Source organism: Typopeltis vanoorti, chromosome 3 (genome assembly GCF_054136105.1).
Source record: "Typopeltis vanoorti isolate ZY-2024b chromosome 3, IOZ_Tvanoo_1.0, whole genome shotgun sequence".
NCBI classification, from domain to species: domain Eukaryota; kingdom Metazoa; phylum Arthropoda; class Arachnida; order Uropygi; family Thelyphonidae; genus Typopeltis; species Typopeltis vanoorti.
Genome location: NC_143551.1, coordinates 83,991,890 through 84,015,090, shown reverse-complemented (window position 1 = coordinate 84,015,090; position 23,201 = coordinate 83,991,890). Strand labels below are relative to the sequence as shown.

Genomic DNA, 23,201 nt, shown 5'->3' with positions numbered 1-23,201 from the left:
TACTTCAAAGGAAATTTATTGCTGAAAACCATTCACTACAACAAAAATTATAACAAACTATTTCTTTGGTGACTACTGATCCACTACAAATACTACAACATAATTCTCGTAATAGGAGTTAACAATCATATCACCTAAAATACAATTTTATTAATGCTGACCATAAAAACAAACTTATATTATAGCCTACCAGTTTCGCCAGCAGACTGTCTGGCTTTATCAAGGCGTTTATGGAAAGATGTAAAAACTAGTAAATGCAAATTGAAAGGAACATAAAAAACGTTGTAAACCAACTAGTAGCTAAGGTTACACGTTCGCGTGACAGAGAGGACTTATTGTTCTTATTCATTATCACGCATGCGTGTTTGTTGTAAACGTGTAATGTGATTACTGGCTAGCTGTAGTTCAGCTTGATTAAGAGAGAGGATAAGGTTTTTTCACGAACTGTTTAGAATTACACCCTGATATCTGTTGAGGTTTCCGTCGGTTATTGACACTATTGTGGCTTCCTTGAATAAACAATGTCTGTAGTCGTATGGCATGGAGCTGTTTTGCCACTCTATCATGTGGTTAGATGTACAGAAATGATGTGCTAAGCCGGAAGAGATACTTCTGTTGTGGTTTACATCACCAACATGTTCTTTTTGTCTGATTTCTAAACTCCGTGAAGTTTGTCCGATGTAGGCAAGACCACAGGAGCAGGGAATGTAATATACTCCTGGACATTTGTAGAAAGGTACCTTATCTTTTTGGGGATCCTAAAACTTGTCTGATGCTGGTGGTTGGTTTGAAGACCACTCTGATGTTGTAGGCTCTTAGTATTCTTGCTATTTGATAAGAAATTGACTGAATGAAAGGGATCACTATGGTAGAAATATGCTGGGAGTGTGATTCTTCTTGTCTGGGGTTGTCACTGTATAGATATTTTTTATGATGTTTTGAGGATATCCATTTTGTGATAATGCATTGGCTATTAGTGAGAGTTCAGTCTGAGTATCCTTCTCTTCGGATATAAACTTTCTGGCCTTATATTTCAACATGTGGATAATGCTCAGTTTGTGTGTCTTGTGATGGTTTGAAGTATAATGAAGATATCTTCCAGTATCTCTGGGCTTTCTGTAAATAGATAATTTGACACTGTTTGATTGTTTCTTTATCAAGATGTCTAAAAAATGCAGTTGGTTGTTGTTTTCCACTTCCAGAGTGAATTTTATCTTGTTATGTATTGAGTTGATTTTATCCACAAACGATTTTAGGTTTTCTAAGCTGTCTTGCCATATAATGAAGATATCGTCAACATATCTCCACCATGTAGATGGTGGAGAGAATTTCTTTTTCAAGTTTTTCCATGAAAAGGTCTGCACAAGATGGTGATAGTGGGCTTCTCATTGCTAAGCCTTCTAATTGTTGGTATATGATGTTGTTAACCTTGAAGAAATTAGATTGAAGGCAGTGTCTAAACATCTGTGTGATGTCTAGAGGAAAAAGATCTTGGATGATGTTTATTAACTCTTCTACTGGTAGATTGGTGAAAAGGGATACAGTGAAAAGATTGGCCTTTCTGCATTTTTCTCTTCCCAAGCACAGAACTTTGTGTTTCATTAAACTGTTTAAACTAAACATATTTGGTCGTTTATAATTAAAATAGAATTTTATTAATGCTGACCATAAAAACAAACTTATATTATAGCCTACCAGTTTCGCCAGCAGACTGTCTGACTTTATCAAAGCGTTTATGGAAAGACGTAAAAACTAGTAAATGCAAATTGAAAGGAACATAAAAAACGTTGTAAACCAACTAGTAGCTAAGGTTACACGTTTGCGTGACAGAGAGGACTTATTGTTCTTATTCATTATCACGCATGCGTGTTTGTTGTAAACGTGTAATGTGATTACTGGCTAGTTGTAGTTCAGCTTGATTAAGAGAGAGGATAAGGTTTTTTCACGAACTGGTTAGAATTACACCCTGATATCTGTTGAGGTTTCCGTCGGTTATTGACACTATTGTGGCTTCCTTGAATAAACGATGTCTGTAGTCGTTTATTCAAGAATTGTAGATAAAGAAACAATCAAACAGTGTCAAATTATCTATTTACAGAAAGCCCAGAGATACTGGAAGATATCTTCATTATACTTCAAACCATCACAAGACACACAAATTGAGCATTATCTACATGTTGAAATATAAGGCCAGAAAGTTTATATCTGAAGAGGTGGATACTCAGACTGAACTCTCACTAATAGCCAACGCATTATAACAAAATGGATATCCTCAAAATATCATAAAAAATATCTATACAGTGACAACTCCAGACAAGAAGAATCAAACTCCCAGCACATTTCTACTGTAGTGATCCCTTTCATCAAGTCAATTTCTTATCAAATAGCAAGAATACTAAGAGTATTCTTGCTATTTGATAAGAAAAGTGGTCTTCAAACCAACCACCAGCATCAGACAAGTTTTAGGATCCCCCAAAAGATAAGGTACCTTTCTACAAATATCCAGGAGTATGTTACATTCCCTGCTCCTGTGGTCTTGCCTACATCGGACAAACTTCATGGAATTTAGAAATCAGACAAAAAGAACATGATGTGATGTAAACCACAACAGAAGTATCTCCTCCAGCTTAGCACATCATTTCTGTACATCTAACCACACGATAGAGTGGCAAAACAGCTCCCTGCCATATCTCGATGACGACTACAGATCGTTTATTCAAGGAAGCCACAATAGTGTCAATAACCGAGGTGGTTAAAGGTGGTTAATGCTATGTTTTGTCCTAAATTGGTGTTTTGGCTTTGTGAGAAGAAATAAACTCAAAATAGGTATCCCTTCACAGTTGGAATACTTGACCACGCAAAGCATCCAGTCTCCATCCATAACCGACATGGTCTTGACAGTGTCCCCCACATATAACCACACTCCACTCCTTAGTCTCCCTCCAGGCACAATTGAGCAATATCTAGCAATCTGATCAGGAAGCCTCATAATCCATGTTACCATAAATTCAGGCCTGTGTACTATCTAGCATCTGGCTCATGGAACTGTTTTACTGTGGTATCCTCAAATGGAGGAGGAACGGTATGTATTTGGCATCCCACTGAAAGAAATTCATAGAATATATGTTTCTTTTGTGGGGAAGGCTTCAATGGCAAACCACTATAGTATTATTTCTGCTCTCTAGATCAAATACCTGCTCAAATAACTGAACTTCTAGGCTCAACTTGCCTCCTACAGCTGAGCTTTTCTGACTGCTCACCAAGGTATTAAGAAAAACTTCTACTTTCTATCTATTTTACACATCCAGATTATGGCATTATAAAATCATGGAAAACTAAGACTGACATCCTTGTATTAGTCTTCTTCTCTGGCTATTTTATTAGCAAACCAGAGGCAATCACTTCTCAGTACCAAGAAGGGCTGATCACATGCCTCTTACTCCTCTGATCTATTTATTACATAACTCCCATCCATGAAAATTTGTAAATTTATTTATTTTCTAACTTCGTACATAAACAATGCTATATATTATGGTTTCATATGTAGGAACAGAAAAGACCTAAGCCTCAACAATATCCTGTGCTATACAACTTCAGACCTGGGGATTCGAGAAGTCATCCTCTGGTAACTTATGCATAAGTAAGGTGTCCACATTACCTAAAGTTGGTGAGAGTGACCATGCAAAATTTGTAGTTTTTCTCTTTTAAGAAGGGGTATATACAGTACTGCAGATTAGATAATTATAACAAGCTTTGGAGGCAGCTTATAGCCATCCCATGGCATAAAAAAATTGCAGAGGAAAGATGTAAGCAGTCCATCAGATATAATCAGCAGGTATCTGAGGGAAGCAATATCGGAATGTACTCCCATGGTCAGGAAGATAAATAAGATAGGCGTTAGATGGATGAGAAGTACTATTAGGCATGATCTGCAAAAAAAGAAAATGTTATGGTGAATTTACAAAGAGAAAGGTGATCAGTACACTCACAAGCAGTACAAAGCTCACGTTACCAGCATAGTAAGGAAGGCTAAATCAGATTATCAGAAGATCTTAGCCAAGCAAGTCAAAGGAAATTCCAAAGAATTTTTACTGAGTGATCACTTTTCAAAAGTCTATACCCGAGTGAGGATATTACTGTGTCTTCTGTAACAATAACTGATATGAGAATTGAAGTTAATGAAACACAGGTACTTAGGATATTGCAGATTTTAAATACAAATATTTCTGTAGGTTTGGAGGAATATCAGCTCAGGTATTATGTCAATGTGCAAAGGAATTCTTAATGCCTCTTACTTGGCTATTTAACTTAAGTTTGAGCTCTGGCGTGGTCCCTAGTGAGTGGAAGTAAGGTAAAATAGTTCCTTTGCATAAGACTGCAGTAGCAAATTACAGACCAATCACCATCTTGGGAGTGTTGGTAAAAGCATTGGACAACATGGTTTTGTTAAAGGTCAGCCTTGCCTTAATTTATTAACTTTTTATAATATAGTGACAGCTGAGTTGGACAAAGGGAATGACTACACAGTGATACTGCTGGATTTTGCTAAGGCTTTTGACTGGATTTCCCCCATGGACTACTGTTATGCAAATTAGAACAAATAGGGATGGATATCAAACTGGTAATATGAATAAGAGAATGGCTCATGGATAGATACCAAAAAGTAATGTATGGAAGAGTAGAGTCTAGGATGAAGCAGGTGACCAGAGGTGTGCCTCAAGGATCTGTGTTTGGACAATATTGTTTAATTTGTACATAAATGAAATAGGAAATGACTTGAAGGGAGATATTCAGTTGTTTGCTGATGATGCAAAGTTGGGTAGTACAATAATTAACCAAGCTGATGTAAAGCGCTTGCAGGATGATTTAAATATGCTCGTAATATGGGCAAAAGATAATGGCTATCAGTTCAATGTGGAAAGTTATACATTTTGGGATTAAAAGATTACAAGCTGTGTACCACACTGATGGAATGGTACTCCAAGAGATTGATGAGGCTAGGGACTTGGGAGTTTTAGTGGATAGAGAGTTGAAGTTGAGAGGGCATATTGCTAAGGTGTCTAAGATAGTTCAGTAGATTACTTGGTTATTGAAAAACACACTAATATGCAGAGATAAAGAAGTTACTGTACTCAGGTATGGTCACCTGGATTCCTTGAAGATAAGGAAGTGGCAGAAAAGATTCAGAGGTGAGTGACCAAGTTCGTGAATGGTGTAAAGAATGCTCCCTACATTGATAGATTGAGAGTTTGTGGATTACAGAGGTTGGTTGATAGGCAGAGAATATAGAAACATTTAAGTTACTAAAAGGTTTTTATAAGATAGATGCAGAGGAAATATTTCAGCAATGGGATAGTGGTGGAAGAACAAGGGTTATCCCTGGAAATTAAGTAAGAGTGTGGTTAACAAGGATGTGAGGACTAGATATTTTGCTTGGAGAGTGATGAATGAATGGAATGTGTTGCCTGACTCAGTTATAAGTACTTCATCTGTAAATGAATTCAAGAAGAGGTATGATATTGTGTGGATAGTCTGAGTCTCCTGACTCCATGGAGATACCTATATAATAATAATTTTCTCCATGCTGCCAGTGGGCCCTCCAAGGCATAGAAAGAGAGAATCTTAAAATCAGCCTAAGACAGTCCAAAGCATAGTAAGTATATATAACTCTACTGACACCATAAACCTTTAAAAAGATACAGTTGCAGAGGTAAATTATGGTACAATAGGATGTACTTTCTGAAGTAACTGTACTAAGTCTTGGTAAAAAATTCATTATCATGAAAACAACTACCATGTTAGAGTAAAATTTCAGTTTAATATAAACTAAAATACTGACCGGCTGACATCTGGTGGGAAAAAAAAAAAAAAAAAACCTTACTACATCAAAGCTAGAGTGCTGTTATTTGTTATAAATCATTAAGGGATATATGAATATTAAGCCAGAAGACAACAAGTTCTAATAGATGGTGGCCAATAAGCTCTGAAGTTAGAGTCCTCAAGTATGGGTTTGCTGGAGAACTGGAAAGCACTAATGTGGGCTGAATGTGTGTCATCTAAATTATTAGGATTTTTATGACATTATTATTGTTTAGATTAGGATGGTTGATCAAATATTTACAGGCTTCCTTAAATTTGCATTCATACAAGGTTTTTGTATGATCTAAGGAACATATCTTTCCAATCTGTCATAGGGTTTCTAGAGTGCGATCCAAAAAGCCTGCTTTACCAAAATTATAAAATTTAATGTGTCATTTCTATTCTTTTGTAAGGATTGGAATTGGGTATCCAGTTTTACCAATATAAGATAAATTACTCAATGGATTCAGTTATCCCAGGGTGGGCTGGGGAGAGAGGGAATCCTTGGAGAAATTGAATATGTTTTTTCATTTTACAGGTGGTTGAAAATTAGCATTAAATGTGTAATGGTTTAGGATTCTATGGTTTTACTGTAATCTATGTTATTTGCATTTTTCAGTGATGTTTTATGAAGAATTTTATTCATGGTATTCTTGCTATAACCACTGTTTATAAACATATCGCTAATAATTTGTAATTCTTATTTAAGAGCTTGTTCATTAGAACAAATTATTATAGTTCTATTTTTGAAGGTGTTAATGACTCCAAGTTTTTTTGTTCATATATTATTATTATTTTATAGACACCTCCATGGAGTCTGAAGACTCATTGCAGGAGACCCAATCTATCATACCTCTCCTTGAACCCATTAACAGACAAAGCACTCAAATGAATCTGGCAACCCATTCCTTCAGACACCTCCATGGAGTCTGAAGACTCATTGCAGGAGACCCAATCTATCATACCTCTCCTTGAACCCATTAGCAGACAAAGCACTCAAATGAATCTGGCAACCCATTCCACTCATTCACAACTCTCCAAGCAAAAAATCTCATCCTCACATTCCAACTAACCACACCTTTACTCAACTTAAAGGGATGATCTCTAGCCTTGAAACATTTCCTCTGCATCAATCCTATAAAACCCTTTAAGGAACTTAAATGTTTCCTATCATATCCCTCTTTTTCTCCTATCAACCAACTTCTGTAATTCACACACCCTCAATCTATCCTCATAGGGAACATTCCACAGGCCACTCACCTCTGAATCTTCACCACTGTTCCTCATCCCCAAGAAACCCATGTGCCCAGGCTAGCACAGTAATCCAGATATGGGTGTATCGAGGCCTTATAAAGAGGAATAACAACTTCCTAATCTTTACTTGTTAATGTGTTCTTCAATAGCCAAGTAAACTTATTGGCTAAATTAGCAACCTTAGCAATATGTTCTCTAAACTTTAACTCTCTGTCTACCACCACCCCCTAAATCTCTAGCTTCATCTATTTCCTGGAGTACAGTGGCAATAATATGATACACGGCTTCTAATCTATTTATCCCATAATGCATAACTTTAAATTTCTCCACATTAAACCGGCACCCATTATCTATAGCCCATACAACTTATTTAAATCGTCCTGCAAGCTTTCCACATAGCTTTGATTAACTATTACTCAAACTCATTTTGCATCATCAGCAAACAACTGGATATTTCCTATGTCATTTATGTACAAATTAAACAAGAACTGAGACTTAAATTAAGAGCCTAGTCAGAGGCATCACAGTTCCTTGCACATTCTTGCAAAACTCTAGCTGATATCTCATGTAATCCCACAGCTGTATTTATATTGAGATTCTGCAATATCCTAAGAACCTCCAATTCATTCACCTCTGTTCCCACATTAGTATCGAGTCACATATGTTAAAGCAGTAACCCCAACTAGGATGATATACCCATGCAAAGTGGTCACTCAGTAACTCAACTATTTTATCTGCTTCTGTCTCCTTGTGACCATCATCACTCATTAAGGTTAATCTTTCATAGTCATTCTTCCTCTTACCTGCCACATAATAAAAGAACTCTTTGGGATTTACTTTGGCCTGCGTGGCTAGATTTTTCTCAAAATCTGATTTTGCTTTCCTTGCAATGCTAGTCACCTTTTCTCCTTGAGGCTTGTACTGTTCATGAGTTTGCTCGTCACCTTTCTCTTTATACCCTCCACAGCATTTTCTTCTTATGCAGCTCGTGCTTAATGATATTACTCATCCATCTAATTCCTACCTGATTAACTTTCCTTACCTGAGGTATACAATTTATATTGCTTCCTCTAGATGACCTTTAACTATATCCCATGAACTACTAACATCCTTACCCTGCAGTATTTTATACCATGGCACAGATTTAAGCTTCTTCCTAAGCTTATCATAATAACCTGCCTTGTAGTTCCAGATATATCCTTCTTTCCTTGTAGGAATATTCCTCATGTTTTATAATTTCTCAAAGGAAGTCACTTTTACGAATCAGAGGCAATATGGTCACCTTGGTTATGGATAGCTCTTCTGATCCTATGACCAGGTCCAGTACTTTTCTACCCCTAGTTCCCCCTCCATCACATGCTGCCTTAAGTAATTATCTCTTGGTACATGTATAAATTCTATTTCCTTCCTGCCACATGACCTTTCTTCTTCCCAGTCGAAGTCCTCCATAATAATCACATGACCTGTGCTTATTGTACTAATTTGCTGATGCATGTCTTCCAGATCATCCGTAAACCCCCCTGGCTTAAAGCAACAATCAAGTCTATATTTTGTCTTACTGGCATTAATCTTACACCAGACAGCTTCAAATGAACAGCCAACCTCCCAACAAATTATTATAATAATTTGTTGGGAGGTTGGCTGTTCCTCCCACCTATCTCCTATTCCTTTTGGCTACAATTCATCTCCTCTCATTAGATGAATTGTATAACCCCATCCTATCTTCTCTGAAAATATGAAATAAAAGGTGGATGGTTGCCCCATCCACCTTTATTTCATGAATTGACTGCCCTACTCAATATTTTTGCTTCATGGGTGCCTTCACGCAAACTCACTCACTTCCACCCTAATTGCTTAAGTTTTCCTGAATTTGCGCTTCAGTATGCTCAGTGAACAAACTTCTCTCTCTCTCTCTCTATAGACACTAAAACCATTTAGATGAAGTCCACCGGCATTGTGCAAATCCTTCTTTCCGTCAACACAGACAACAGATCCACAAATCGAATATCATTTCTTCTGCACCATCTATATATAGATTCATTAGCTACCAATGTTCTCCTCCTCATTTTGCCACTGTCATAGTGTGGTAGGAGACTTATCTTCACTTTCTCACTCATCAGTTTTGCCTCTTCTAACAACTCCTTTACATCCTCCCTCATAGAATACTTGTTGCCTCTCAAATCATTTGTACCAACCAAGATAATCATTTCCTTCGACTTACCTTTTTGCATTCATATGTATTGGCTAATATTCTTTATTTTTGCACCCGAGAAACACAATTTTGTCACACTTTCATTAAGCACTTCCCTGATCACTGAGAAAATTATTTCCTAAATAAGTTAAGGAGAAAATTATTTCCTAAATAATTTCCTAAATAATTTTCTCAACTTGTGTTTCTTGTTTGTTCGGTTGGTCTTTATTATTCCTTCAGACCACCTGATTCTTTCTTTTTTTCAACCCTGCTAATCTCTTGCCACTTCTGCAATTTTTCAGTTTTGCACTTTATCCTATGAAAAATAACATTTAAGTGTACATTTCTTTATTAATGTCCATTTTGTTCTCCTCTATTTCCACAGCTGCATGTTCTACATTAATAACATCATTTTCTATCCTACTTTTGGTACCATCGATACTAATATTTGCTGCATTTTCGTCACCTAACAGACACTCACTTTTGGAACACTTAATACACACTCTCTCTCTCTCTAGTTTTAATTTTCTTTCACTTATCCTTTAATTTTCTCGACAAATACATTTCACACACACTGCACTGAATAAAATCCTGCAAATTCAAATCACCTGAAAATGTGTCTTTGCCACCATTGTTCATTGCATTGGTGCATATGGCAGCAATATTGTATTTAAACAAAAAAAATAAGTTTACTTGCAAACTAAATAGCTCAGTCAATCCCACACCCATTTAAAACAAAAACTACAATACGTTAACCTAATATTATCAAATAAAATACGAAAAGTTACTTATCTTTCATGAGCAATAAATCCACTCTACACACACACAATATGTACCTAATGGCAAGTCAGTGAGTAGATAGTGAAGGATCGACTGCATGAGGGAAGACATTGACAAGTTTATCCATGAAAGGAAGTGAGTTTGATTTTCAATTTCAAATACTCAATAAATACTCGAGAAAATCGACTGTAGAAACCACATTATTTCAGACTAACATATCATGTTAGGCCAGACCTAACATGATGTGTTAGGTCTGGCCTAACATGAAAATATGAAACTTCTTCAAGCCACCAATAAACAGTGTGGTGGTCTCACACTGGGTGATGAAATTCAAGTACAACCTAAAGACATTTCCATATATCTGTGATTAAACTGGGATTTGAACCTACAGCCAGCTGCTGGTTGGAGAATGGATATGCCATCCAGCCAACCAGACCAAAAATTATGTCTTATGTCAGGAAAGCATCAAAAGAATCCTTAATAACTTGGATACCAACAAGTCATCCAATCCAAACAGTACTCCTCTCCAAAAAAAAATAACAGAGCCCAAAATTTCACCTCTAGAATTAACACTAATTCTGTATTGTCTATAGCTGTCATACTGATATGCATTTACTCAAAAGCACGGAAAAAAGTCTATATAAGCAACTCTCACTGTAGTGAATATAATTAGTTAACTTCCTTTCCATAACAAACTACCCAAAAGTCCAATCAGGGTCCTATAGGCACAATGCTATTCTAAGGAAAATTAACTTTGGCAAACTATTCACTATAGCGAACATTCCTGTGGTCTTAGATGTTCTCTATAGTGAAAGCTGATTCAGCCAATTAAAAAAAAAAAGAATAAAAGTCAGAGAACAAACTATTATCCTGCTGTTCACACTTTAATCTTACTTATAATAGTGCAGAAGTTCAACAGCAGCAATCGCCAATACAGATTCTACCACTCTTGATCCACAGCATCTCTTCTAACAAACCTTATTTAGCTTTGGACATATGAAAGTTTGAAGAAACTTATGTACATCACTTTTTTAAAATTCTAGGGCATTTGATTGAGTTTAGCATAGAGGCCTGCTTACCAAGTTACAATGTTATGGTCTCTGCCTTCTACTTTTTTTTCCAACTGGGCTGTCAGTTTCGTTTATATTTTATGATTATGTCTGCTCAGCTGTCCCAGTTATTTAACAAAAATCCTGTCAGCTGCACCTTTGTTGATTTTATTAATCATTATGCCTGCTCAGCTGAGCTATATACATTATATCTAGTTAGAGTTTTTTACGCCAAGAGTTTAGTATTTACACAAGAGTCGATTACGATCAGTGGAATGACTTTTAACTCTACGTCTTTTAGAATACAGAGAATTACTGACTCAAGACCAAATATAAAAAATATATATATATATATATATATATATATATATATATACACATTTAATGAAACTAAAACATTATATACATTTTAAATAAAATTATATAAATAACTACAAAATGAATTGAATCCAAGGCCTTCAAAATAAATCGACACTTTAGATTTTCTTATCCTAAAAAATTAAATTCATTCATTCTCTGACTCATTATATTACTGGATTATTTAACATATACTTAATCATGTCTACCACACTAAACACCTTGTTTTCACAACAACAAAATGTTCATCAGAGTCAGTTTCCTTGTTAGGCCTTTTCCAAAAACAAAATTTTCTTCTTCTTTCCATGGGATCCTTTTTTTTTTTTTATCTCCTTTATGTAGCAATATTATTCCTCTGTCTCACTAAAGTAGCAATAGGTGTTTAGTGTGGTAGACATGAATATACTCAATCATGTCTACCACACTCAACACCTTGTTTTCACAACAACTCAACATGTTCATCAGAGTCAGTTTCCTTGTTAGGTCCTTTCCAAAAATATAAAATTTTCTTCTTCTTTCCATGGGATCCTTTTTTTTTTTATCTCCCTTATGTAGGATTCCTCCTAATTATTATTCCTCCTGTCTCACTAAAGTATAAATATTCGTACCTCTAACAGTTCAATTTGATACACAATTTACTAGTTTTTTTGTACCAGAGAAAAAGGTTTCTTCTAGTACTTCATAAGCAACATATCTAAGTAGAGCTCTTCATTAAGCCACTTTACAGTTTCAGATTTTACTAATTCCGTCACTTTTTTCCAGTAGAACAACAGATAGATCTGGTGTCCTTTAGACAGATGAAATCTTCCATTCAGTGTTTTCTCAAACACTGAATTAGAACATCAACTCCAATGTCTTCCTTTATTTACATAAACACTTGTTGATGGTCTCAACTCTTTAAGTGTAAAGATTCACAATGCTACGATCCCTTTTCAGAATCTTCAACTAATATTCTCCCGACTGTCATGTTTTTTTAAAAGCTTCCTAAGAATAAAATTCTCTGGTTGCTGTTCTCAAATTTTATATTCTCTCTCTACTTGTTTTCCTCATTACTGAACGCTCTGTCTCTGTCAGCTGCCAATCTCCTCGGCAAGCATGCACATATCACGTAAATGGCAAGCAAAAAGTTACATGGTAAAGAATGTCTCCACAAAGAACAAAAGATATCTTAACATTTTAATAGATATGAATTACAATAAAGAACGCTGAAATTATTACAAACTATCAGCAAATAGTAAGTACATCAAATCTCAAATGCTTTACATTTCATTTTAACATATCAATAGCGGACACATTGCAAGTGCTGATCATTTGTGTTACAAAACCAAAACTAATAATACATGTATACTAACCTACATAGAGAAACAATTATAAAAAGATTCATAATATTAAATTATGATTATTTTTACAATTTGAATAAGCATTCTGGTCATGCATTGCATGAAAGTTATTTAAATACACTGGTGTCAAAAGCTAAGGATGAACTACATTTTTAGCTGTATATGAAAAAAGTTACAAATTTCCTAAGAATGTAGTTAAGGAATTAATGTACAGTACTTTCAAAAAACTACGTACAGAGACATTTCAGTATGGAATATGTTCATCACAAACTGCGATGCTGCTCTCACAATGTCATACTAAGCTTAGCAGCAAATGATTCAGGAGTTCTTGAGACAAACTGGACAACTCTGCCTTTAGAGTGAGGATAAAGCCTTGTTTGTTTTCTGGAGTGGAATTACAAGCAGCAATGCATCTCCCGATTGCATCCAAAACATGTTCTTTGAGGTTGAGATCTGGGGAGTAGCATGCTGGCCACTTGATTCGATTAATATCTTTGGTCTCAAGAAATATCTCCACTGCTCGTGTGTGACAATGCCAATACATAGGATTGGCATCGTCATCCATAAAAATGAATTCTTCATTTACAGCATCACAGAACAATTGAACATGACATTCAAGAACTTTGTTGCAATATCGTTTGCCAGTCATAGTCCCTTTTTTCCAGCACTTGTAGCTCAGTGTGTCCATTAAGCATAATGCCTCCCCAAAAGCACAATTCTAGCACTGCCATATCTATCCCTTTCAAGAACATTCTCATAATGGTAAATATACCACTTTCATGCTAGATCAAGTGTCTAGAATCAGTGGAAAGACTAAACTGATTCTCATCTGTAAAGAGTACATTAGCCCATTGGTGTCTTCTCCAATTTTTACGGATACAACACCACTGAAAATGTGCTCTCTAATGAGCTGTGGATAAAGGGAAGCAGGCTACAGGCCTTCTTGTTGTAGACATCTTGCCACAGTTTGTCGAGATATCCACATACCTGTGCTTGAAAGGAGCCGACCTACTGTGATGTGTCAATTATGTTTTGCTATTATAACCAAAAATTAGTCTTCACGTTCCATGGTAGAGTGATGCTGACTTCTTAGCAAATGTCTGGAACATATTGCATTGGTTTGAAATGCACCTGAATACAATGCTATGTGAGATTCCAAACTATCTGGTAATATCAGTAATTCTGTAGCCTTCTTCAAGCTTTCCAATATTTCTTCCCCATGTGAAATCATCTAGATCATAGGTGGCCAACAGCAGGCCGCATGTGGCCCGTAAAGTGATTTTATGCAGCCCACGGCAGAATAAAAACTATATTAAATTATATGTATTATCAAATTAGCTATCAGTTTCGACTGCATATTTTCTGATGACGGAAACAATTTATATTCTCAACATGGAATCAAAATTGCTTTAAAAAGATTACTCGATTTATAAAATCTACTGCTTCTCTGTGTGAGTTGTAGTAGTGGGAGTGGTAGATTTCTATGCGCTCCAGAGTAACTCATTATTGAAAGTCACTTGCTCTGCTCTGGTTACAGTGATCAGGTTCAGAGACTCAGTTTCACGGTTAACAGTGTTATTGTTGCAGTTTGTGTGCCCTGGTCAGTTACTTCAGCCTTTGTGTACTATGAGTAAGAAACGTAAGATCTGTGAAGAAAATAGGTCATTTCAGGAGAAATGGGAAAATGAATTTCTGTTTATAAACAATAACGACAACAAACCACAGTGCCTTGTGTACTGTGGTTTGTTGTCGTTATCAATTGCCTTGTGCACAGACAATGCAATTATTGTCTGTATAATTTGAAGAGAAAGGTTAGTGCTCAGAAATACATTTTTACTAAACCAACATCAATACAAAAAAGCTCACTCTTGGCATTGTTTGTTATAAGCACAGAGATAGCAAAGGAAAAAAAATCATTATCTGATGGTGAATTTGTAAAACACTGTTCTGTGAAAATGGCACATGCATTTGGGTATGATAAAATTGCCAGTGTTTTGATAGTGGGATCCTTTCAAACTAACTGTAACAAAAAGAGTAGAGGAAATAGGTTCTTACATATTAAATAAATTAAAAAGTGTTATTACAGATTCAGCTTACTTCTCATTGGCTCTGGATGAATCAACTGACATAACAGATATTAGAGATACAGCTCAACTTCTAATTTTCATTTGATCCATTTACAAAGACTGTTATTAATGAGGAGCTACTAGCATTAGAGTCATTGCATAACACAGTTAAGGTCAAGACATTTATGATGCAGTTATGAAGGTGTAAATGGTACTGGTGACATCAACAATCTCACAGCTATTGTGACAGATGGTGCCAAATCATTGCATGGTACTCAAACAGGCTTACTAAGGAAGGCTGGAATCAATTGCCCTGTATTGCACTGCATTATACATCAGGAGCTCTGTGTGGTAAAATTCTGGAGATAGAGGATGTTAACTGTAATGAAGTGTATGAATCTAATTAAGGGCAGAAATCGGGCCTTGACACACGCAAGTTTCTTTCTTTTCTAACAGAAATGGAGACAGAATATGATGATTTAGTGTTGTACACAGAAGTACGTTGGCTAAGCAGAGCGAACTGTTTGAAACGTTTTTTGCTTTTACAAATGAAATAAAACAGTTTTTAGAGGAACACGAGAAGACAAAGAACTAATCACAAAACTATGTGATCCTCATTTTAACAGTTTACTCGCCTTTCTAACAGTCATCACACACCACATGAATGAACTCAACGTGAAGTTACAGGGACGTAACCAAACAATCTCAGATTTAGTTGGACACCTAGATGGGTTCATAAGTCGACTGAAGGTTTTTAAATTCACCCTACTCAGAGGAAACTTGGTACATTTCCCTTCCTGCAGGGCAGTTGATGGAGGAGCCATGACATTGACTTCAAGTTTTCTGTGCCAATGTTAGACCAACTTTTGGAGCAATTCAGTAAGCGATTTTCTGATTTCAGTGACATGCGACCACAACTGACATTATTTAACAACCCAATGAAATGCGACATTTCAGAGTAACATGACACTATTATTGGAGTTGTGTGACCTTCTTTTGTGACCCCTTTTTCTAGTCAAGGGTGGAGATAGGCATTGACTTTTGGAAACTGGTACCAAGGGGAAAATATCCTGCATTGAGTGATTTCAGCTTAAGAATTGCATCTATGTTTGGAAGCACATACATATGTGAATGCACTTTCTCAACTATGAGGGCGGTTAAATCATCACAAAGAAGCCGACTGACTGATGACCACCTTCAGGATTTGTTACGAATAACGTCATCATTGTTAAAAATCGACTTTGATGAACTGGTTAACGCACATGAACGCTCACAGTGTTCTCATTAAGTTGTGTTACATGTAAAAAAACCCAGAAATATGTAATTAAATTTAATTTAACAAATTATATTTAAATCAATCAAGTATTTTATATTGTTCTCCCACTAGCAAAATGATTTAACAAATATAGTAATTCAATACATATAACTATTGCCTTGAAAAAATGCAGAGTTTATTTTTATTTAAGTTCTGTCTAAAAGTGTGTGGCCTGTGACGCTACCACTCATCATATATTGGCCCTTGTATAGAATGAAGTTGGCCACGCCTGATCTAGATGATGTCTTTGAGACATTACAATGCATTCAAGTTTGCAACTTTATTCCTTCATGAAAAGAGCTTCCTTCAAACACAATTCACTTAGCACATCCTTTTGCCTTTTATCCTGTTGAGTGCTACCACATGACCACCCCTTTGCATGAAAATGGAAAATTTGAATGTGTACCCATTTTCTACTGAAAATCATCAGTTATACAAATTGCCACAAGCTGATTTGTCTGAATTAGAGGTTTTAATCTTCAGAAATAGTGTTCATCCTCAGGTTTTGGACACCAATATATGTTTAGTACATGTTCCATTAAAACTATATCAGAGCATTGAAAGTAAGCTTATGTGAAAACTAAGGTTGCCTATTTAACTATGATAGGCTTATCAAAAAACAAAAAGGAATTAGGAGTCTTGTACATAGAGTTCATGCGATCTGCTCTTCTGATTCCCTTTTGTTAGATGAACTGAATAAAATTAAAAGCAACCTAATATGTAATAGACACAACAAAACTACCATTCAAAAAATTATTCATTATTATCATCTTTCTACCAGACTACAATCTGATGTGAAAAGAATTTCAATACCCTACCTTAAAGGAACCTTGAAACAAATAATACAGATTCTTCATAATTCAATCTATATGCTTCCTTCAAACTAGCTCAGAAACTGTCTTCCTTCCTATCATCTACAAAGGATACATCACCACCTTTTTCCTTACCAGGTGTTTTATCAAGTACTCTGTCATGGCATCTTTGTTGTTTTGGACAGACTAGCCAATCTACCTTGATGAGAATTGAAAAAATCAAGACTATATTACATTTTTTGGAATCTGGCAAAAAGTCTGGTCTGGACTTGCTTCTCACACTATTGTCACTAGGCACAGAGTTCTTTGGAACCAGATAAAACTTCTTCATTCCAGCAAGTTCATATCTGATTGGCTTTTCACAAATTGAAACTTGTGAAACATTACGAAATCATCTGAACCTCAGCTGATCAGACTGCATGCAATCTCTAAGTTTTGGGAACTGATCACTATTAATTGTTCATAATTTTTTAAAATTATTTATATACACAATTTTTCACAATTGTTCCTTTGAACTCTTCTTCTTCCTATCATGAATTTTAGGAATAGTGACCTGTTTCCATCTCTTGCTTGGTTTTCCAATTCTTTTTCCATTTATTTTATATCCACACAACACTTTTGGCAGTCTGCTATTGTCCATTCAATTTAGATGATCTAATCATTTTTGTTAATATTTATTTATATAGTAGTTAATTGGTTTTATAATCATGGATAATAAAATTATCCCTGATTATAAAACCAATCATTTATCATAATCATAAAACCACAAAACAAATATCGTCATTTGTTTTGTGGTCCCACTTGATATATCCAGATGTTTTTCTGAAAAATTTAAGTTCTGCTGTTTGAATCTGCTTTTTCATTTTTCTTTTTTATAGTCTATGTTTCCCTTCCATATAATAAAGTTGACTTAGATAGGGCATTATATAGTCAGATTCTGGTGTGTTTGTAGCAGGGATGGCTTAAATATGTCATTTACTTTAACAAAATTTGATATTTTAAAGCCTATATCTTTTTCATCTTCATATGATAAGTTGCATCCCACGTATTTGAAAGTATTTATTTGTTCTAATATTTTATTAGCTATCACTATTTTACTTCTTACTGGGTTTTCTCCTTTGAAAGTCATTATTTTTGTCTTTACTTTTGATATTCTCATATTATATTGTTCTGAAATTTCATTTAATGATTTTACCGATCTCTGTAGATCTTCTGATGTAGCTAATACAATTTGATCATCTGCAAATAATAGTGTATCTATCTTTATTTGTGGATTTATTTGTAGACCAAAATAGATTATGATGTTTCCAGATTGTTATAATTTTATATATATATATGTATATATTAAAAAGCAGAGGTGATAGGGTACATCCTTGTACTCCTCTCGATATGTCTTTCCATTCTGATATTTGATAAAATTTGACTGCTATTTTATTTCCTGTGTATATTTCTTGAATAGACTGAAAGAGTCAGTTTGGTGTATTCAGATCGATTAATATTTTAAATATATTTTGTCTATTAATTCTATCAAAGGCTTTTTTTTTTTCAAAATCAAAATTTGAAATTTCTTCGCTTTTCAATTAATATTTTTAGAGTGAAAATTGAGTCTATGCATGATCAGCCTTTTTGGAATACATTCTTCTAGTAGTTTGTTCTCTACAATACTGTTTAGTTTCTAAACGGTATTTAACATTTAGCAGACTAATTTCTCTATTGTTATTGCAGTCATGTCCATTTCCTTTTTTTTTTTTTTAAAAAAATAAATTGGGATAACCAGTGCTTTTTTTTCCCAAGAGTTTGGAGTTTTTCCAGAAATCCAGACCATGCTGAAGAATTTCAGAAGTCTTTCATTAAAATTTTCATCTGCATTTATGTACAGTTCCATGTTTATATTGTCTTCTTCTGATGTTTTCCTTTTTTTAATCTTATTTATTGTATTTTTTAGTTCTGACATCATAATATTTACTGTTAGATCATTCTTTGTTGTATAAAATTTTACTTCATTATTATCATCAGTCGAGAGATTATGAAAATAAGTTAACCATTTTTCTAAATCTATTCTTGGTAATTTTACCTTTTCTTTTATTTCTTTGTTCATGTATTTTATAAGGTTTTGGTTGTGGCTTAGTTATATCCTTTTCTAGTTCAGCTACAAAACTGTTCCATCTCTCTCTCTCTGCAATTGCACTATTTTTTTGTATGCTATTTTTGTTTCTACTGTCTTGGAATTCAGCTATTTCTGGTAACTCTATTTTTTGTTTTAATTATCTTTTCTACTTCTTTTTTCCAGTCTCATAGTCCTCTTTTTCTATTTGATTTACTCATCATTCCTAAGCTTTCTGTTGCTCCTTTTGTCAGGATTTGTTTCAGATTTTCCCATTCCTCTTCTATATCATTTGATTCATGTATAGTTTTGCTTTTATAAATCAGTGCCAAACATTGGGATCTGGTTTAAATTTAATTTTTGCCAATACCATAAAATGATTAGAGTTTAATTCAAAGCCTCGATATGCTCTTACATCTAGGATTAACTCAGTAATTTAAAATTTGCGATAATGTAGTCAATTATTGATTTACATCCTCTGACTGACCATATACATTTTATGTATTTCTTTATGTTAAAATGGGGTGCTTAAGGGTCAAAGCTGCATAACTGAGAGGAGACCTCCACATAGCCTTTAAAGGAATGCGGAGAACCGACCAGGGCTTCTGAACTAATGTCCAATCCTCACCTTCTCGTGGTGCACCCTGTTAGGTATCTACTTTGATACTGAACGAACGAGGATGGGCTGGCAATTTGGGATTTAGCCGACCAAATTGTATTCTTATTGGTTAAACCAAAATAAAAAATGATGGTACAACATGACAAAATTTCATGCCGGCTGGGGCGTCGCCCGGTTAAACAAGGCCCCCGTTGTTTTCGCCAGGGAACCAGGGCGAACAGCGAAAAGTCAGCTACTGGAACAAATCTGAAAACAAACCCCAACTCAACATCACCAGAGTTAAAGATCGGTACTATCAACGTAAGAAGCCTGAATGGCAAAGAAATGGAGCTAGCTGAGGAATTAGATAAGTACCAGATCGACATAATAGGGGTGACTGAAACAAAAAAGACCAAAACTGGTGAGATCTTTCTGAGTAATAAATACAAAATGTTATATTCAGGCAATGACAATCAAGGAAAAGAAGGAGTAGCCATAGTATTCAACACAAAATACGAGGCTAATCTTCTTGAATGGCAGTCAGTATCAAGTAGAGTAATGTGGGCAAATATGAGAATGGGGAACTGGACAATGAGACTTATTTGTGCCTATGGTCCCACAGAAGGTTCTACTAAGGTAGAAGTGGAGGAATTTTTTGAGGCTTTAGAAAAAGCAACTGACACAATGAAAAAGGAAAAGTTGGTCCTTGTTGGGGATCTAAATAGTAGAGTAGGAAATGATTGTGAGACATACAAAAATATTTTGGGAAAATTTGGAGAAAAGAGCAAAGCTAATAATAATGGCAAATATCTGTTGGATTTCTGCTCAGGACATGGACTGGTTATTACTAACACCATGTTCCAACATAAAAATGTGCACAAATTCACATGGAGAGAAGAGGCAAGGAATAAGAAAAGTCTCATTGACTATGTTATTGTTGATAGTGATGTTTTCTCCCTGGTGCAGGACACCAGAGTGCATAGAGGATTTGAAATTGGAAGTGATCACTATTTAGTCTTGAGCAGGATAAAATTGAATTTCATATTGAAAAGACTAACATGTAAGAAAGTTTTAAAGCGAATAAAAGTTGAGCAGCTCTCAGATGTGAACTGTAGACTAAAATACAGAAATATTATTGAAAAGAAAATGAAAGAGTTTGAGAACAGGAATCAAACCTTGGAGATTCAGTGGCAAACTCTGAAGGAAACATTGATTGATTCTGCCAGAGAGGCATGTGGTAAGGTTGTGTGCAAGGATAAAAAAATCAGAACTCCCTGGTGGACACAGGAAGTTAAAGAGGCAGTGAAGGAAAAGAAGAAAGCATATCAAAAGTTCCTGGCAAATAAGTCAGCTTTTACTCTTACAGAATACAGAGACAAACGTAAGAAAGCTAAACAGTGTGTAAAACTAGCTAAACAAAAGTCATGGGAGGACTTTGGCAAGAATATAGAAAATAAATATCAAGAAGGTGGCAAAATATTCTGGATGTTGTTGAAGAAGCTCAGAAATGGAGGAAAGAGTGCTGTAAAAGGAATTAGAGATGATAAAGGTGAAATGAAAACAGGAGAAAAAGATATCCTTGAAGTATGGAGTAATTACTTTGAAAAACTGCTAAATGAAACAAGCAGTGATGACAGCACAGTGATAAAAAACACTGACCAGGCATGCAGTCAGGAATACATATCCATACTTGAAGTAGAAAAAGCCATCAAAGGCTTGAAATGTGGAAAGGCAGCAGGAGTAGATGATATTCGACCAGAAATGCTGAAGTATGGTGGTATAAGAGTCTTACAATGGCTGCACTGCATAGTTCAGAAAGCCTGGACAGAGAGACGAATTCCCGATGATTGGAGTAGAGCTCTCATAGTACCCATATATAAAAAGGGAAATAAAACTGAATGTGAGAATTACAGAGGTATTTCCCTACTGAGTGTTCCTGGCAAGATCTATGCAAGTATACTTGAGAAACGGTTGAGAAGAATTGTGGAAGAAAAGCTTGGTGAAGAACAAGCTGGATTCAGGCCAAATAGAGGGTGTCAGGATCAGATCTTCACTTTACGACAAATAGTTGAGAAAGCATGGGAATATAACAAAGATCTGTATTTAAGTTTTGTCAATCTGGAAAAGGCATATGACAAGGTGCCAAGAGAGAAGCTATTCAATACACTTCAGTTATATGGTGTCAATGGGGCATTATATCAAGCAATACTTAGTCTTTATTTGAGTTGTGAGTCAGCAGTTAGAATTGAAGGAAGTACAGGAAGATGGTTTAATGTTAAATCTGGTGTGAGACAAGGATGTACATTATCCCCTCTGTTATTCATTATCTATATGGATCACATTATGAAGGAATGTGGTATTAAATCTGATATCAAAATTGGAGATGTTAATGTCAGCTCTTTGCTTTATGCAAATGATGTTATACTTCTAAATAAATCCGCTACAAGTCTGCAAGATTCTCTGACTAAATTGAATAGCTGTTGTAATAGATATGGTATGAAGGTCAGCAATAAAAAGACAAAGACAATGAAAATAGGCAGAATCATTGAAAATATCAACTGTGTTGTGAATGGAGAACCTGTGGAACAAGTAAAACATTTCAGCTACTTAGGCACAATTTTTACTGAAGATGGTAAACTAAATATAGAAATAGACAACAGAATCAGCAAAGCTGGTATCGTGGGAAGTCAATTGAATAAATTCATATGGAATAAGAAAGAAATTAGTCGGAACACTAAATTAGCTGTATACAAGACTGTGTCCAAACCAATTTTAACTTATGGATCTGAGAGCTGGGTCAGAAGTAAAACACTTGACCAAAGACTAGAGACCACAGATATGAGAGTCCTGAGAAAGATTAGAGGCATGAACAGATGGCATCAATGGCAATATCATATTAAAAATGAGGATATTAGGAAAGAACTTGACATTGTCAGCATCCAGGAATGCGTTAGCAGAGCTAATCTCAGATGGTATGGTCACTTAAATAGAATGGGAGAGGAAAGATTAGCAAAACAAGTGTTCTCTGCCAGGTTGGCAGGAAAACGACCCAGAGGAAGACCAAGATATAGGTGGATTGATACGGTACAAAGTGCCTTAGACGATAGAAATATAAGATCTGATAATGTTGGAGTCTTGACAAGTAACAGACTGATTTGGAGGAAAATTGTAGATAGGAAGTTAGTAATGATGTAATTTTTTCATGTAGTACTGTCATATCCTGTACACCCCTTGAGGATACATGGCAGGAATTTGATGATGATGATGATGATTATGTTTAAATACTGAGTTCATTATTCTCATATTATTATAAATGATTAGATTAAATTTGCAGTTTGTATCCAATTTGATTACATGTATCTTCACAAAATATCCCTACCTTTGTTTTATATTTCCTTTCCTATTCTGGAATTTAAATCCCCTGCTAGTTGCCAGTAGTAAATAGTCTGTTTTATTTGTTTATTTGTTTCATCTAT

General features: G+C 35.2%; 1 protein-coding gene across 2 annotated transcripts in view; it reads right to left on the bottom strand.

Annotated features, from left to right (window-relative positions):
* The window catches only part of LOC150108339 (zinc finger protein 277-like), a 195,674-nt gene that overhangs the window by 66,580 nt on the left and 105,893 nt on the right, over window positions 1-23,201 (bottom strand). The gene's annotated exons all lie outside the window — the stretch shown is intronic.